General features: G+C 38.7%; 1 protein-coding gene and 1 pseudogene across 1 annotated transcript in view; one reads left to right on the forward strand and one right to left on the reverse strand.

Moving 5' to 3' along the window:
* KLHL32 (kelch like family member 32) overlaps nt 1–16638 on the reverse strand; it is a 152736-nt gene that overhangs the window by 131631 nt on the left and 4467 nt on the right. The window contains exon 3 of the mRNA XM_026059291.1: nt 1604–1721. The gene's annotated coding sequence lies outside the window, so the exon portion shown is untranslated. The remainder of the gene's footprint in view (nt 1–1603; nt 1722–16638) is intronic.
* Nucleotides 529–3731, forward strand: LOC112962800 (annotated as a pseudogene).

Genomic DNA, 16638 nt, shown 5'->3' on the forward strand with positions numbered 1-16638 from the left:
CGGTCGCTGCCCGCCGCCGCGCCGGAGGCCTGCGGCAGCCGCGGGGAGGGCGGCGAGCTCGCAGGCGGAGCACCTGAGCGGCTCTGGTGGCCGCCGCGGCCGGGCCATCCGTGGGGAGGGCAGGAGCAGGAGGGCTGCCAGGCGGCAGAGATGGGGGAGGAGGGTTTCAGGGACACGAAATAAGGCCGGAGAAAGAAGGGGCAGCTCTGCCGAAGGGCAGGCCCACTGCAGGGTTAGGGCCCTGCAGACTATATTTAGGGTTTTAAAGCATCTATCTGCTTTAAGGGCTTTGATGTGGCTTTTTTAAAATCTCACTGCAAGAGTGCGGAGGGAGACCTCTCAGAGATGAAAACTGCTGCATAATGACATGCTGCAACCCTGAATTTTCTAGATGCTGTCTTTGGAAAGACACAGTATTACCAGCCTTTGCAATGAAGCTCAGTAACACCCAGCACTTTTCTCTCAACCTGGCCTCAAACTGTAGGGGTGGTGTGAGCTCTTCTTTTGCCCCCCAGCCCAACAGATCTCATGGTTGTGAAGAACATTCAGGTTCACACTGTAAGTTCAAAAACCAGAAGAGAATTAGAGCAAAAAAGAAATTCAATGATTATTAAGCCAATCATATAACTGAGCAACACTGGACATTGCTTTAAAATATAAGAGGAAATACTATCTTGAGAATTGTTTGGAGCAGCTCTAGTTTTGAGTAGAGTCCATGTTCTCTTACTGGACCTTTCGAAAGACTCTTTTAGGAGTCAGTTCCTGTTTTCTGATCTGTATGGTTAATACAAAAACTGCCTTCATCTCCAATATACTTTTATATTATATTTTAAATACATATTGCATTAGAGCAGTTCAAGTTTTTTTTTTCAGCTGACAAAGCCCAAAACATTTGTCAGAGTGGGGGCCTTTAGTTAAACCTATTGACAGATGAATTGTTTTACTTTAAGGTGTCCATGAAAGGCATTTAAAAATGCCTCAGTTCCTCATCTGCAGAGTGGATACTGGAAACTAGACAGTTCAGAGGGTGTACAACACAAAATGCTGTATATAATGCATTTTGTGTAGTAACACAAAGCTTCTCTAAGTCAAGTCTCAAGCAGATTGGTACTGATGCAGTGCAATACTAGGCAGAGATACCAAATCGTGTTTCAAAAAAGAGACATAACGACAGGGCTATGCTCGAGTTAATTACCACTGGTTCCATCAGGACCAGTTAACTCGTGCAACACAACACTGTTGAGGCTATATTACTTTTTCTTGAAGAGCTATTTTGATCAGTGTGAGCTTAGGCATGCCCACATCTTGCTGCACTACACAGTGTGAATATGATAAGGGAAGTGATGAGCAGAATCTCCCTATGCTCAGTTTTGCACCACTATAACCAGAAACTTAGCAGGAACTGGAGCGTGGAGCTGCAGGAGGCACAGCATCAGTAGCTGAGGCGAGTGTGTGCAAGGAGCAGGCAGTTGGCAGGAACCTGAGGGGCTGGGAGAGCAACGCAGGACACTCAGAACTTCACCTCTCCCCCAGCAGACTCACACTGAGGCCCAGCCTATAGCAAGTATAATACCCCATCACATCAAATATTTGAAAAACTCACCAGGAATGATACTGTATTTTCTGTGAAAGTCTCTCCTGGAAATCTATAATGAAGAACTTTTTGATCTTCTGAATYCTACTCCTGATGCCGGAGAAAGACTGCAGATGTTTCATGATCCCTGAAACAAGAGAGGTATAAATAATAAAGGCTTGAAAGAAATAATTATACATAACAAAAATTAAGTCTATCAGATGTTGGAAAGGGGTATAGAAGAAAGAACTATTACAGCTACTTATATGAATAAATATTCTTGTCATTCCCACTCTGCTTTTGAGGTGAAAGAAACCACAATAGATGGATAAGAGCTTATTAAAATTGGGAAGCTAAACTTGGTTGATCATGTGGGAAATGAAAATATTGGTCAGTCTAGGGCAGTTGACAAAAGAGCTCACGAAGCTGGAAATATCAACTAGACTGTTCTGACTCCAGGAAGAATTATTACTGCTCTTGTGGAAAGATGCAGGGAATCTAAACTCACAAGAACCCTTCAAGACTCTTTAAGAGGACAAACAAAAACATCAATAATTGCTACAGTTTCTGCTACATCTATAAATCTTGAGGAAACATTGAATATGCTGGAGTATACCCACAGAGCAAAGAACATAATGAACAAACCTGAAGCCAGCCAGAGCTGACAGAAAGAACTCTTGTTAAGGAATATGCTGAAGAGATTGAGCATCTGAACCAAGACCTTACTGCTGCATGAAAAGCAAATGGACTCTGTATTTCCCTTGAAAATTAATGAAGCCCTTAACGGAAAGCTGACAGCTGAGGAAGAACAAATTGCAGAGTATATTGACCTAATCAGTGCCATGGAGGAAGAAGTGAAAAGAATCACTAAACCACTCACAATTAATAAAAAAGAACATGAACAACATAAAACAGATCTGCAAATCAAGGAGAAAGAAACAGAAGAAACACAGAAAGATCTGCAAGAAATCAAGGGTCATCTGGCTGAAGTTCATATATGCTTTCAGTTTTGGAAAACACTGAAGAAAAACTTCATGGCATAGCTAGCAAGCTGCTTAGTACTATTGATACAAAAGATGTATCTGGTCTTCATGCGACACTGGATCATAAGAAGGCTGTTAATCAACACAGTGCTATCACCCAAATACATCTGCAAATGTTCTGTTCAACAAAATACAAGATTCAGTTAGTGAGAACAATTTGAAGCAGGAACAGTTGTTATCTTACACAAATTTTATAGGTGACCTCCTATCCACCAGTTCTTTGGCAGGTAATATCCTTGCATCAGCATCTTTTCCCTCTATTAAAGAACTGGAACCTGAAGTTTCTTATACATCTTAAAAAATACTACAACACGAGACTGTCATTTCATAGTAAAGCTGAGCTTCTGAGGTTGCTTTAGGACCATACATCTAGATTAGGAAGAGCATTAAATAGCTTTACACCAGTGCTGGGAATTTGTCCTCAGGCTAAACTGTCAGTTTCAGAATAACATGAGGAAATATTCTGCTCTGGCTGATGAGATGGAGAGCCATAAAAAGGAAATGAATAATTCCTTTGGAGATTGCCGTCTCACTCTTAAAAAATTACAAGAAGAAACAGCCAGTGTTTTTGCTCTGCTTCAGAATAATTGCAAGAATTTAAAAGAAGAGGAAATGACAAGGCTTGCACATACAAGGGGGACAACTGAATTAATGTCTTTGCTGCAAAGCCAGCTGGACCTGATGGCTCAGGAAACTCGAAAGAACTTAGCTGGTGTGCTGGCAAAAAAAATGGAAGTTTGAAGACCACCATCACTGCCGTGCAAGAAAATATTCACCTGAAAACTACAGGCCTAATCAACAGTACAACTTCTAACCACAACGAATTTATTGCATCTCTAGATAATTTCTCTCCAGAGCTCAGGGACATAAATGGTGAAAACAAGAAGATGCTAAAGGAATCCACTGGCCACTGGAAGCAAATTCTCAACAATCTCACAAATGTGTCTCAGGATACTCATAAATGGAGTGAATTTGTAACTGCTGAAATAGTCAGCTTTACTGATCAGCAGCTGTCCTCCTTCAGCAATGAGAAACAACTTCAGTTTTTACAAAAGGAAATAGAAGGTTTATGGTCGAGGTGGATATTTTGTATTGTGTATCTTGTTCTACGTTAAGTTGCACAGATGTGGTTTGGCACTACCACAGCCTATGAGTAGACTGTACTTTAGACTATTGTCTATCAATAATACAAATACTCTTTTGTGTCCAAAGATACTTAACATATTTCTGGCACTAAAATGAGCTGACGATTTTAAAAGCTTTGGAAGTCACCCATGAGAGCTCTGAACCAACAGCCTATACTGACCTTAAAGAAAGAAAGAAAATGTCATGTTGCTGCCAGCCATGTTCAGACTCTCCACATCCATGCTGTCATTTAGAGGCCTTACATGAATGGCCATGCTAAAAAAAGAATCTGCTTATCAATTTCCAGTATGTGCTCACTAAAAGCCAATCAATAAGTAAGAACTTATTCAAAGAGTGGAATTGTGCTATAGCTATTGGAAGCTGGTAGGTAGATAACAAGCAGTTCTGTATGACAACAGGGAAATAGAATGGATTTATTTATTAGATCTTCTCTCAAGAACAATAGTGAATTGCAGCCCGTGGCATTTACAAAGTGCATGACCGTTAAAGACAGAAAAACTATCCTTAAATCTATAGATATAGATTTAAATCTATCTCTATATAAATATATATATATATAAAATCTATATTTAGATAAAGATTTAAGAATAATTTTTCTGTCTCTTTAATGGTCATGCACTTTAACTTGTCAGGCTCTTTTATGTTATATATATATATATAAAAGCTTATATTGCTACACATATACTCCCTTAGATAATTTTTGTAAGTCTGACTTCAGAGATTGGCATCAGTGTAATTTCTCTATCACTACAACATATGGCAGTCTTCCCTGCTGCCAAAACATGGCCATGTTTCAGCCGCAGGGTACAGCTGAGTTGAAATTAAAATTGAGACTGTTTTCAAACATAGATATAGAATTTTATTTTTCCTCTTTTGACACCCTAATGGAAAAGTAAATTCATAATTTCATCTCTGTGCTCTTACTGGAAGCTCTACAAACACTGCAGTGCCTGGTTATTGATAGTAGAAAAAGAAGAGTTTTATCCGGAGGTGCTAGTAAAGTGTTTTTTCCTTGGAGCTTTTTCTAACATCTAAAATGCTAAACAGTCACTATCTCAAGATATACATCACTCAGCTAATCCATACTGAAAAATTTTCAGTTCAGATCCCAGCATGGATTTGCAAGATTCTGAATCTTATGGTGATTTATGGTAAATTTCCCACATAACCAAAGGTTTTGCAATCTCCGTTCTTGTGCAATCAATGATTCAGTAAACCTTTTCTTCTCAGAGGCTCTTTACAACTTATCCACACTTAACCCATCATTTTCCTCTTAGAATGCTCCTCCTGACTTGCAAAGCTGAAAATAAACCTGTTGTACTAGTACGTGTTATCTCAAGATTCCAAAAGTTAGCCAGAGAAATCCTAGTTACATTTGGTTACTACCACTATCTTGAGTAAAATCATAAAAATACTGAACAGTACACTAAGTTCTGAGCAGTTTGCTCAGCTGAGCATTTCCCATATTACACTGCAGTACCACAAGCATATAAAGCAATTAAATAGAAAAACAGTTCAGCATAAAAAAAAGTATGAAAAATTACTATCTGCAATACTTGTTCTCCAAACTCATAACTAGAGCTAGAAGAAAACCCATAAGCACATGGGTGYGGTAAAACAGGCACCTCAGTTCTGCTTATTGGGTGGAGCCAACAAACACCAACTGCATGACAGTACCTGCTGAAAGCAGCTCAGTAGTCAAAAGTAAAATAGGTAAGGGAGAAACGATTCTCTTCTCTGTAGTAGATATATAAATAGCAGTGTTAACTATAATATCAGAGTTATCTAGGTTAGTGCTTTGACCTGGTTCTTTCATTTAGAACAGATTTAGTCAGATGAGATGACATTCCTTATAGGAAAAAGGAAGCCTCCAGATGGGTAGCAGGGTGGATAAGGTCCTGTTTTGAACTTTGCAATGCTTTCTCTGTACGCATGGTATTCTGAATAGAGTTCTAGATGTAGCACTTAACATTTACATAAAGGAAGAAAAAAGTGAGAGGAAACTATAAAAACAGTTTGCCGAGCAACGTATGTAGCACTGTTGACAGGTAAATTGCTGGCTACTGAAGGTTAAAAATTCTTTTATTCCTCCTCCCTTTTCCAGTTTCTCCCTACTCCCAAAGAAAAATATAGCAGGCTCAATCAGATGCTACTTTAAAAAAAAAAAATCATTCTCAGCTTCTGAACTGTTGAAATCAAATAGTCTGGCATGCTAAATGTGACAATCCACAGCTTTTATTCCCACGAAGTAGGAGGTGTATTTCCAACATCAAACAAGCATATCATACTGCTCGTACTCAGAAGCTGTAGTTGTTCCATTTAGCATGTGGCTGCTGCAAGAGCAGCCAGAGGCTCTCCTGTAGGAGTTCCACAACGAGAGGAAAAGGACCACAGAGTGACCGGCAAAGGAGGAGCAGGGGTAAACACTAGGGCAAAATGGTCATGAAGAGGAAGAGACACCAGTAACTCCTGGAGTGCTTTCCCCAGTGTGGTAGATGAGCCAGTATATATAATGCTTTACTGAGTTTGCTGCAAGCCTTGGCACCATCGCTATGGCTAATAAAAGTCTATGTCTCAGCACTTTGCAGACATTCTGTTTTCAAAGCTAGCATACCTCAGGAACCAGAGCCTTTTCAGATTACTTTTCCTTTAGCATCTTCTAACATTCAGTTTCTTCCTACAATGGAAAGTAGCATGGAGACAGTGAAGATCTGAAAGAATGACTGAATGTTTTGAAGCACTCTTAATTCTGGAATGATAAGATAAACAATCCTCTCCCTATCCATACAGACAAGAAAAGAGAACAAGAGGAATCAGCTATTATCAGCTAGTCTAATACAGTCAAGAAAAGTGGACAAACTTCTGGAGACACAGTCCTTCCACTACCCATCTAGGTTGCATAAAATCAGCCTAGAGTTTTCCTCATAGAAAACACTGACTACCAGAGTTTATATGAAATGCTTCCCTTCTCTGGTGCTAACACATTTCCTTTACTTGTGATCCCCAGTTCAGGACTGCCTCATAAGGAGAGGTGTTAACTAAATCTCTAGGATTCAGGCACTTCACAGACTCTGGATGTGCCCTCTAGGAACATATTTGAAAGAGCTAAACAGGGCTCATTCTAGAGTGATCAGAGAATATGCCAGTCCCATTAGGTTGGGAGATAAAAGATGAATGACAGTGGCATGATGAACAATCATCTAGACAAAAATAAAAGCTGCATTTTGCAAGGAATCCTGCATTTCTAGTGCATAGTGCACACTATAGAGGAAGGCAGTCTTTGTCCCCTAGGCTAGAATATGAGACATTGTTCAATCTGTTTCATGTAGGCTCTTCATATAGTCAAGGATAAAAGGCAGACCCTTAGTACATCAGCACACCTCTCTTCATTGACAAAATAGGAAACATAACATCCCTAAGTTTGCCACTGAAGTCTTGTAACTCCTCAGCTACTTTCTGGATCTTGATATATGTACTAAGCTGCTTACTCATCCTCTTAAACTCTGGGGTATCTGAGAAATAATAGGGTGAAATAGATGTCTATGGGATTAAGCAGCAGTTGAATATTGGCTTTCAGGGTCACCATTCTGGACTTACCTACATTCCACCATATCACTCATTTAGGTCCCTAAATCCTTTCTTATAGTTGATTCTTGGTCTTTTACAGCTGTGCCTGTATTTGTCACCATGTAAAAACTGCATAAAAGTACTTTCCTACCTCTAGGGTTTTGTAAAATTGAACATACAGAAATCACAAGGACCACAGTAGCAGAGTAATGTAAGTGTCTTAGAAGTAGAAAGACTGTATGTTTTTTATCAGAGTAACCTGAAGTGGAAAACATAGCTTGTACTCTCATGATTCTGCTTGTTAATGTTTAGGCTTTTACGTTATTACGAAAGAATTGAAAATACGACCTGACTAGGATACAGGCAAGTCTAAGTCCTGATTCCAACTTAAAATGTTTTGCTGGGATTGCAGAAAAATAATCATAAAATTTAGCATGACTGTTCCAAAAAATGGTACTGTAATTGCATTATACCAGAGGCAAAAAGCTATTTATTGGAACATTTTGTTTTGCTTACAACATAAATGGCATGGGTAGCATCACAGTATATRGCTGTGCTGTTAAATCTTCAATTTTTAGGCTAATCTTACTGAACTTGTACTGAAGCAGAGGCCTGCTCACACAGTTACTAACAGCATCTGAATATGACTGCAGTATGTAACACTATGGACAGAGACAGTAATAGAGGTTTATCTGTATGGATGCAGGTTGCATGTGCTAACTGGCCTGAGGGCCAAAGAAAGCTCCTTGACCTATTTGATTTGGTAAGATAGATAACCCCATTATAAGCTGACTCAGGTTTTCAGGCAGAAAACTTTGATTAAAAAAAAAAAAAAAAGTGAATGGTTTTCTGCAGGGGCAGGGAGTTGAGCTGGCTTACCATGCAGCCAGATAAGCCCTACTGCAAGGGGATTGAGGGGTGGCTAGTAGCAGAAGAGGAACTCTCCTTTAGAGACAGCGCACAGTTAGATCACAACCTGAAATTGTTCCTGTTAAACATACCAAAAGATGCACGAATGTGATTTCAGGGTGAAGGATTCCACTCTGGGAACCAGGCACCTCATGCCTGTTGTCTGCTCAAATAAATAACAAGTCATAACAACACAAGAGATGATAAAAGGTAGAACGCATCTAAGAGATGTCTCTCTGATCTGTGAGAAGGTCTAAATCCTATTTAAGGTTTGTAAGAGTGATATCCTACTTCCATTCCAGCTGCAGTCAAGTACTTTTTTTTTTTTTACTTCTTTTTTTCTGGAAACAATGGAAGTAATTGCTCAAATCATTCACCAGAATGACAAGACTGGAGAGGAAACTGAACAGTCTGGTCTGAAGCCAGGAGGGTGGCGATTTGTCTGGAGGGAAGCTCTGTACTTCTGAGAGAAACAGACAAAAAGCAGCAGGGAGGGAGACAGTTTATGGAAGTTATTATATGAAAAATTTGACTTGTGACAGCAGGGGCTACAGATGACAAGAGGCCGTGCTCTCCATAAAAGCAACAAAAGCATATGACTCTGTGTGTGCATGTGTGTGTGTGTGTGTGAATGCTGTCTGCTGGGGGCCTGAAACTGTGAGAACGGAAACTATCTCCTATTTCCTGCTGTGTTCAGAAAAATGGGGCTGCATGTGTATTGCTTGAAAGGAACAAGACTCAAATGAGCAGAACTCTTTCAAAAAAGTAGCTGAATATCTGAAATACTGGCTAGAGCTCTAGCATTAAAACAAATATTGTTGCCATTCAACTCCCAGTCTACAGGATAAATAAAGAAAACATAAGCATGATCATCTCTGGCAGGTATTTCATTAATAAAATGCTAAATTGAAAAGAGTATATGACTGGTTTAAGCTTTTCAGAATTTAACAGAAATTAGAATTTCTGAATTCAGAATTTAGGAAACAAGGAATGCACTTTCACAATTTTTCCCTATTTTTCAGATAGCTATAAACATGGTAACTTAGTTTTTTACTCTCCGTATTTTCAACATATACACTGCACTACAGAAAAATCATTTATGCCTCAGAAAGACAGAACACATCTGAAGAATGACTGAATTTTAGCAAAATGCACAGCAACTGTTTTAAAAATTGCACTGTTACTTTTCACTCCATTCTCTAACCAGCCCTAGGAAATAATGAAAGACCTTAAAATACGTGTAAAACAACAGGAAGAAAAGGAAATGCTCAACAACATCTATTCCTTACAAAAGAAAAAAAAAACCTTGCTTTCTTATTGATATCTGCTGTAATCTAGACTACAGAAGGTTCATTTTGGGAGAATATCCATGCAGAGTATGCTGTAATCTGCCTGTGGAGATCACTGATATTCCAAATTTCAGCACTGGAAGGGAGGGAGAGAGGGGGAAACGGGGAGAGGCAGAGAGAGAGGGAGAGGGAGAACAGATTCTGTGAGATGACCATTCTTTTGTTTCCAGTGTGAACAGACTCTGCTTCTTCCTCCCATGCCCAAAGTGTAACACCACTGGATGGGGTAGGAAAAAGAAGAAAGCACCACATCATCATGGCAATTAACCATTGTAAGATTACCCATATTTTCCATGCAGATTAAGAGAGTAAAAACAAGTAACAATTTCTCATGCTCTCTCTGATATCTGAACAAAGGGTGAAAGAGTGCAGGAACAACTTGCAGAAATATAAAAATCAAAGTTATTGGTGGTGTGTAAGGTGGGATTTCCCTATGCTGCAAATCCTTTCCAGAGTCTTCGAAGAGATTTTATAGCAGGGTGAAGCTGGCTCATGTCACAAACTGTTGAAGAGACCCCAGCAGTATTTCTGGCAAGAAAAAGCAAGGCTGCTGTTATTCAGGCCGCCCATCAAAAGACAGTCCTTCTGGAGTAACTCAGTGTATGGAGTTATTCAAAGTCTCTGCAGTCCACAGGCTGAGTCCTGGGTTCTGCTGCTTAGAGGTACAGCAGGGAATCTCATCTCAAGGCAGTGATCAGATGCTGGGGCCTCCTCCCATAGAAAAGCGCTCAGAGGGATTTTTTGCCAGTGACTTACTGGAAACAGGTTCTAGGAGTCTTGCTTATGTGAAATGCATCATTTGTTATCACTCATTGTTATAGTCTTCTGTGGATAATTAAATTCCTTGCTCCCATATTTGAACTACATGGGTCATAATGATAAATCATTGATCAACTAAAAAATTCCTACCATTTTTAGCATTAATTTTCTAGCCTGAAAGTATGTTAATCTCTATAGAATTCTTGATCTGATACTCAAGAACACTGGTTCTGCATTATATTACTATATATAGGGAAGCTTGGTAGCTTCAAGTCTTGACCTTAAAAATATCTTACATAAAGAAGGAACTCTCTGCCTTCAAGGAGTCTCAGTACATCTGCTTTCATACAGTTAAAGCTGGAGGTTTAAAGCTTGATCTTTTTATGATACAATCAATAACAATGAACTTTTACTACATAGAGGTAGTCCCTCTTTAAATAATTTAGGAACTCTTAATGGTCTATTTTAGTATCCTCCAGAGCAACCTGATACTTGCATATTTAAACACTGTATTTTTATACATAATTAGTAAATTAGTTCAGAACTCAGCTGTATCCCACATGCTTCTCCCAGATTTTTGATGCTGTGGAAGGAGACAGACAAACTCTAACTTCAGTAATGAATTCCAGTTGAACTGTAATACTGGTAGTCATGTGTTGGCGTCATTGAAACATATTCTTTTTTCTCTAATATATTTTCTACCAACACAATATGTATATTTAAGTACCCAGGGAAACAGTAATGCCTATGAATGAAAATGGGAGGGCTCAGAAGCAGTAACGGAACTCTACTGAAAAACCTGTTATCATATTAGAGAGTAATTCATTTTCTGCATTGCTATACATGAAGTATAATATATAGGAATAATATAAAATTAACTAAAAATAATACAGCATTATTTGTCTTAGTTATATCCTCCTCTGGGGACCAATACCTCAGACATTCTTTACATACTGTTATGGACTGTTATATTAGAGGTAGACCAAATCCTTTGCAGTGGGCCTTACTGCTATTAGAACACACGTTCTTCTGCAATATGTTGCAGTAATCAATATTGTTTTATTCCCAAGTCAAATACAGCATCATCTTTTATGGCAAGTGAAGCAAGTATGGCAAATGAAGCAAGTGAAGAATAAGTCTGTTTTCCCATGAATCAGCGATATGAATCAGACTAACTGTCTGGGTAGTCTTGAACAGTGCTTCTAATAATGGCTTGCACAAGCTGTTTCAGAGCAAGATGTAAAAGAAACAAACAAACAAAAAAACCCTATAGTAGATAGCAGTAGATATTTATGAGAGTCTTCCTTCTGGCAAGTTTTCTCTCTGACCCTCATTGGACCATATGTCAGGCTTGAGAATTTTTGTTCCGTTTCAAATGTAGATTTTTGTCTATAGCCTTAGATTCTTTCTGCCATTATGTTTTCATTCCTATTTATCCTGTCCTGTGTAACTGTTACTGAAGTCAATACGAGTTTTTAATATTAGCTTTTACAAGTTTATGGTCAGCTCCTAAACAGTTATTGTTTAAAATATGGAGAAAAATGAATATAATCCAAAGCTTAAAAAAAAAAAACCTTGTGCTTGAATCAGCTAGGCTTGAATATTGTAATCTCATTGGAGGCTGTCCAATATCTATCTTAGAAAAGTTAGATGATGGTTTGTCATTTGTTTTTTGGACTAAAGGCTAAATTAATATAATGTATCTCTCAAATCATGCTCTGAAACTTATCTTCTGGTAATACAGTATGTTACACCTTCTGCTTTACTTCAAGGCTTTTAAAGGTTGTAACCCTATGGTCACATTTCCTTTGTTCTGCAGTCCTGTAGCGTTCCTTAACAAAAGTCTCTTCTATCATTAATATAGACTCATCTGCTTCTCAGAAAGGAGAAGACTAGTAATTGGTAGAAATGGCTTACAGAAGCAGTACAGAAGGGTGTGCAATTTCAGTAGAGTATTCCTTGAAACTTTGCAAAACACCCTTCCCAAGTGCCAGGTAGATTTTAGCTACTGTAGATCTTGAAAAAACGAGTATGGGACATGGACTCAAACACTGCTTATTACCCAGCATAACACTGATCAAGCCAGTGTTATATTCTGACCTACTAAACTGTGCCATAACTTCTCCAGTTTCTTAAGATTTGGCTAGAACTAACTTCTATTGAACTACTCCACTGGACAGGCAGAGTTGGTCAATCTACACCTCGAAGCAGCAACGACTTTTATACCTTTCCCCACTTACAATCTATGCATTGACAGAAGGCATATCTGCTGCTCGGTACTCCTCCACTCCTTAACTGTCAAAACCAGCAGAACTGAGGGACTGAAAAGCAAACTTCTTCAGCACCCAGTAACAGTGGCAGGTTCTAGCCTGTGATGCTTTCCTTCTGTCTGACTTTTTTACTCAAATGAATCACCAAATATGGTCATCTATGATATCCTCAACCATTTGCAGTAAAGATGCACAAACACTCTGAAGAAAGAAAACTGAACGACTGTGTAGAAAACAGAGGTTGATGCAAGATGTATGCATATGTAAATAATAGGTAACCTTATGTAAACAGTTTTAGAAGTGTTCACTAGTATTATCTTGGCTTTCCTGTTTTGCAAAAAAATTGCCTTCAAATAGGTAGATAAATCAGACTTCAATTTTCATGGAAACTCTGCTTCCAAATATAGAATTTGCAGATGCTGCAATTAAAATGTAAATGAAATAAATAAATAAAAATGGTTCTGCAGCTACTTACAGAAGCTTGCAAATGCAATCCCAGGGTACACCAACACACACTTAATAGGACTAAGCTGGAAAGTTCTGTGGTTTTGTGGTACAAAATGTATCACACGTATAAACATATATGCATGATCACAAATTAAAAGCATGTTGAGAAAATAAGAATATCCTTTGGGGAAGGAAAAATCTATATTATAATAGAATTATACTATTATAATGCTATTATATTGTTATTAGAATAGAATAGCATTTTACCAAGAAATATCTAACATATATGTTTACCTGTTATACTCATGAAAGAAACTTACTTATTAGCCCAAGGGACAGATGGTGAACAGGTTCAGTATATCAGCTGTCTTCTGTGCCATAATGTTGTTACTACAGTGACAATGCAGTAAAATCATGGCTACTGCTACTGCACAGAGTCAGCCCTAGGTAAATTGCAGCCGTGCTCCCATGGCCATTCTTTGCAGTAGAGCATATTGCATAATATTATATTTTTAGTCCTCTTTGTTTTTATAGCCTATACCTATACTGGAAGTCTGAATCTCTTCTCTTGGTGAATATAGAGTTATACAGCATAAGGCATGTGCTGGAAATTGGGCTATTTTGAGCACAAACTGAATGATATCAAGGATATGTGGACTTTTTTCTGGAGCTGTTGGAAGAGCATGTTCAGTCTTGATGAAAGAAAGGAATTAGATATACACAGATGGGCACTGATACTTAGGTTTCGTTTCAGTGTTTCAGACAGAATAATGTCATATACTTAAAAATACACACTGACTCAGGGCAACAGTTCTGTGGTAGTCTCTGAAGTACTTCTTTCTCAAAAAAAGCTTGCTTCCTCTAAAGGATAAAGGGTGTATCTTTGAAAAAGATTGCCAAAGATCTGCTTTTAGGACATGAATCTATTTAATGTTTCTAAGTTACTACAACTATGTGTAAAAGAAACATTCAGACAAATAGAAAAAGGATTTGAACAAATCCTAAAAAGCATGTATTTTCCCTTTAAATCATTAAACTACTAGAAAGCCTGCACAGTGCATGCTGTATACAATCCTTCTCTGAGGCTCAGTGCTGCGACAACCTCCTGATTTTTAGCCTGGCAAGAAGAGAGCTCCTTCTGCCTGGGCTGTTTTCTCCCCTTCCAGTCTCTTGAGTGGAGAAGCCAAATGGAAAGCACAAAAGGAAGCAAGTGTAGCTTCTTCCTTTACTCAGGAGCTAGGAGAAGGTCTGGAGAAAAGACTGTATTTTTCCACAAGAAAGAAGAAACTGCCTCCTCCATTGCTCACAGTTCTTCTCTGTGGGTAAAGTCAAATCTTCTTCATTCCCCTCCTCCTTTTCTCCCTGTTTGGCAATGTCAGATTGAAGACATAAACCTTCAAAAAAGACCAGCGTTTTGGGAAATCAGTATTCTCAATGCTTTTGTGTATCAAGGCCCTCCTAAAGAGTTAATCACTAAATCCTTGCAGGACCCCACATTCTTAATCACTGTCATTATCACAGCTCAGACATTTTTGTTATTGGCATATTCAAAATGCCTAACTTAATTAATTGATACATATATAGTTCAGTAGTCAGACTGCTGTGTAAATAGCCTATTTATGTGTCTGATCAACCAACAGCCCTGCTGACTGACTGACCAGGGTGTAGAAAGTAAGGATTTCTATGTGCATCTTTTTTGCTACACTTGAAAGAAGAGGTCTCAGTTATATTGCATATATAGGCCATCCAATGCACTTCAATCACCTCAGTCCCTTCAGCTGATTGGCCATTCAGTCACATAATTTACCTCAGTCCCATCACTAGTCACTTTAGTCACCTCCCCAGACGATACTACAGTGCAGAGTAAGCTCCGTGGAATTGGTGGAAGTTGTACTAAACCTGCTGTTTACAAAGAAATACTTTGGTCTTCGCATGTTTGTATTTTATTATATTTGTAAAAGTAAACTGATCCTTTAAACTTGATCAAAACACTTCCTAAAACCAGAATCGGTATTTATTGAAATCATTTCATGGGTACTAACTTACAACAGCCACACAACATAAAGAGAAGACAGTATTATTTGATACACTATAAAGCCAAATCAGCCCACCATGTGGAAGGGATGTGTCAAGCAAAAACTAGGCAGACGAAGCTTTATGATATCAAAGCATCTAAAAGAAATTGCTGTTCTCTTTGAGGGAAATTCCGCATGTGAAATCTTCCCCTGGTATACAAAATCTTACTGGAGAATGGGGAATTATCTGGGCTTGCTCAGCAAGTTGAATAGCAAGAACCCCAACGAACAGAACTTGAAAGTCTAAAGATACATCAATTTTTATGTATTTAATCCAGCAAGATGGTTGTGGTTATTGTACTTACAAATAGGCAGTTTGTATGTGTACAATGCTCTCTGCAACAATTTGTCATCATAATACAAAACCTCTCCTATAGCTAACACAATTCTTACCTTTCAAGTGGATGCATATTCACTCCCATTTTTGACAGGCCCAAAGGGATGGTGTTTGTCTTGGGAAATCTAGTGTGTCAGCAAAGCCAGCCCACCTCCCATCCTACACTGGGTTCTTTTGACCTCTGGTTCACCTCCTCCTCATTTGGGCTGGTACAATTCTTTGTGTGACTGCTGAAGTGAAATGATCTGGGTGCAAAGTACACCCTCTCCGTTTAATAAAAACAAACAAACAAAACTTGGCAGCAATAGCAGTTGAAGGTATTTGTACACCTCTCCTCTCCCTTGTTTCTCCTCCTGTTTTGCTCATAGTTTTTTGTGGGAGCAGTCAAACCATCAGTAACTGCTACACCTTAGAAAAATTACAGGACTTTTGTTTTTATTAAGTCAGATCAACTATCTGATGTTGTTCACCCTGAAGAGTTCCTGCACCCTTGCTCTGGCATGAGTGATGACACGATGCAAAGGCTAAAGGAAAGAACAAGGGCAGCAGTACTCTAAAGCAATACTGCCACTGAGAACAGAGTATGTGGAACTGAACCCTTTGAAGACCATGCTATCTCTCACTGAAAAGCATAGCAAAACGCACATCTCTAATTGCTGTAAGTAATTAATTCCAGTGCCAAGCTGTCTCATTATCAAATATGCTGGCTCCTACTGCGCATTTCCAAGTCAAAGTAACCTGCTAATTGAGATTATAACAATCAGCTAGGAAAATTACGAAAGATGATGTCAGTTATACCAGGCCACAGTCAATCAGGAGAATGTAAATGTAACATCTTGAAATCAATGTTACAAGGAACTAGTAACGTGTCCAGACATTACTGATTTGGGCCTGTAAATGTGGGCTTGCTACACTCTTCATAAACTTCATCCCAGTGAAGGACCAACAGAAACTCATGCTTTTAAATACAGCACTGCAGCCACCTAGCCTTCAAAAGATGCAAGTGTTTAGTAATACTCTGGTCATAGCCTGGAATCAGGCAAAAGTCTTCTGTATATTTGTAGATACTTCTGGAGCCACTAAAAGATGGATCAGGTGAAGCTCAGTAATACAAACAACGGAACAACCAGAAATCACTAAAAGGCAACAGTGATCTCAACACC

This window comes from Apteryx rowi, unplaced genomic scaffold (genome assembly GCF_003343035.1).
Source record: "Apteryx rowi isolate R43461 unplaced genomic scaffold, aptRow1 scaffold_155, whole genome shotgun sequence".
Taxonomy (NCBI): domain Eukaryota; kingdom Metazoa; phylum Chordata; class Aves; order Apterygiformes; family Apterygidae; genus Apteryx; species Apteryx rowi.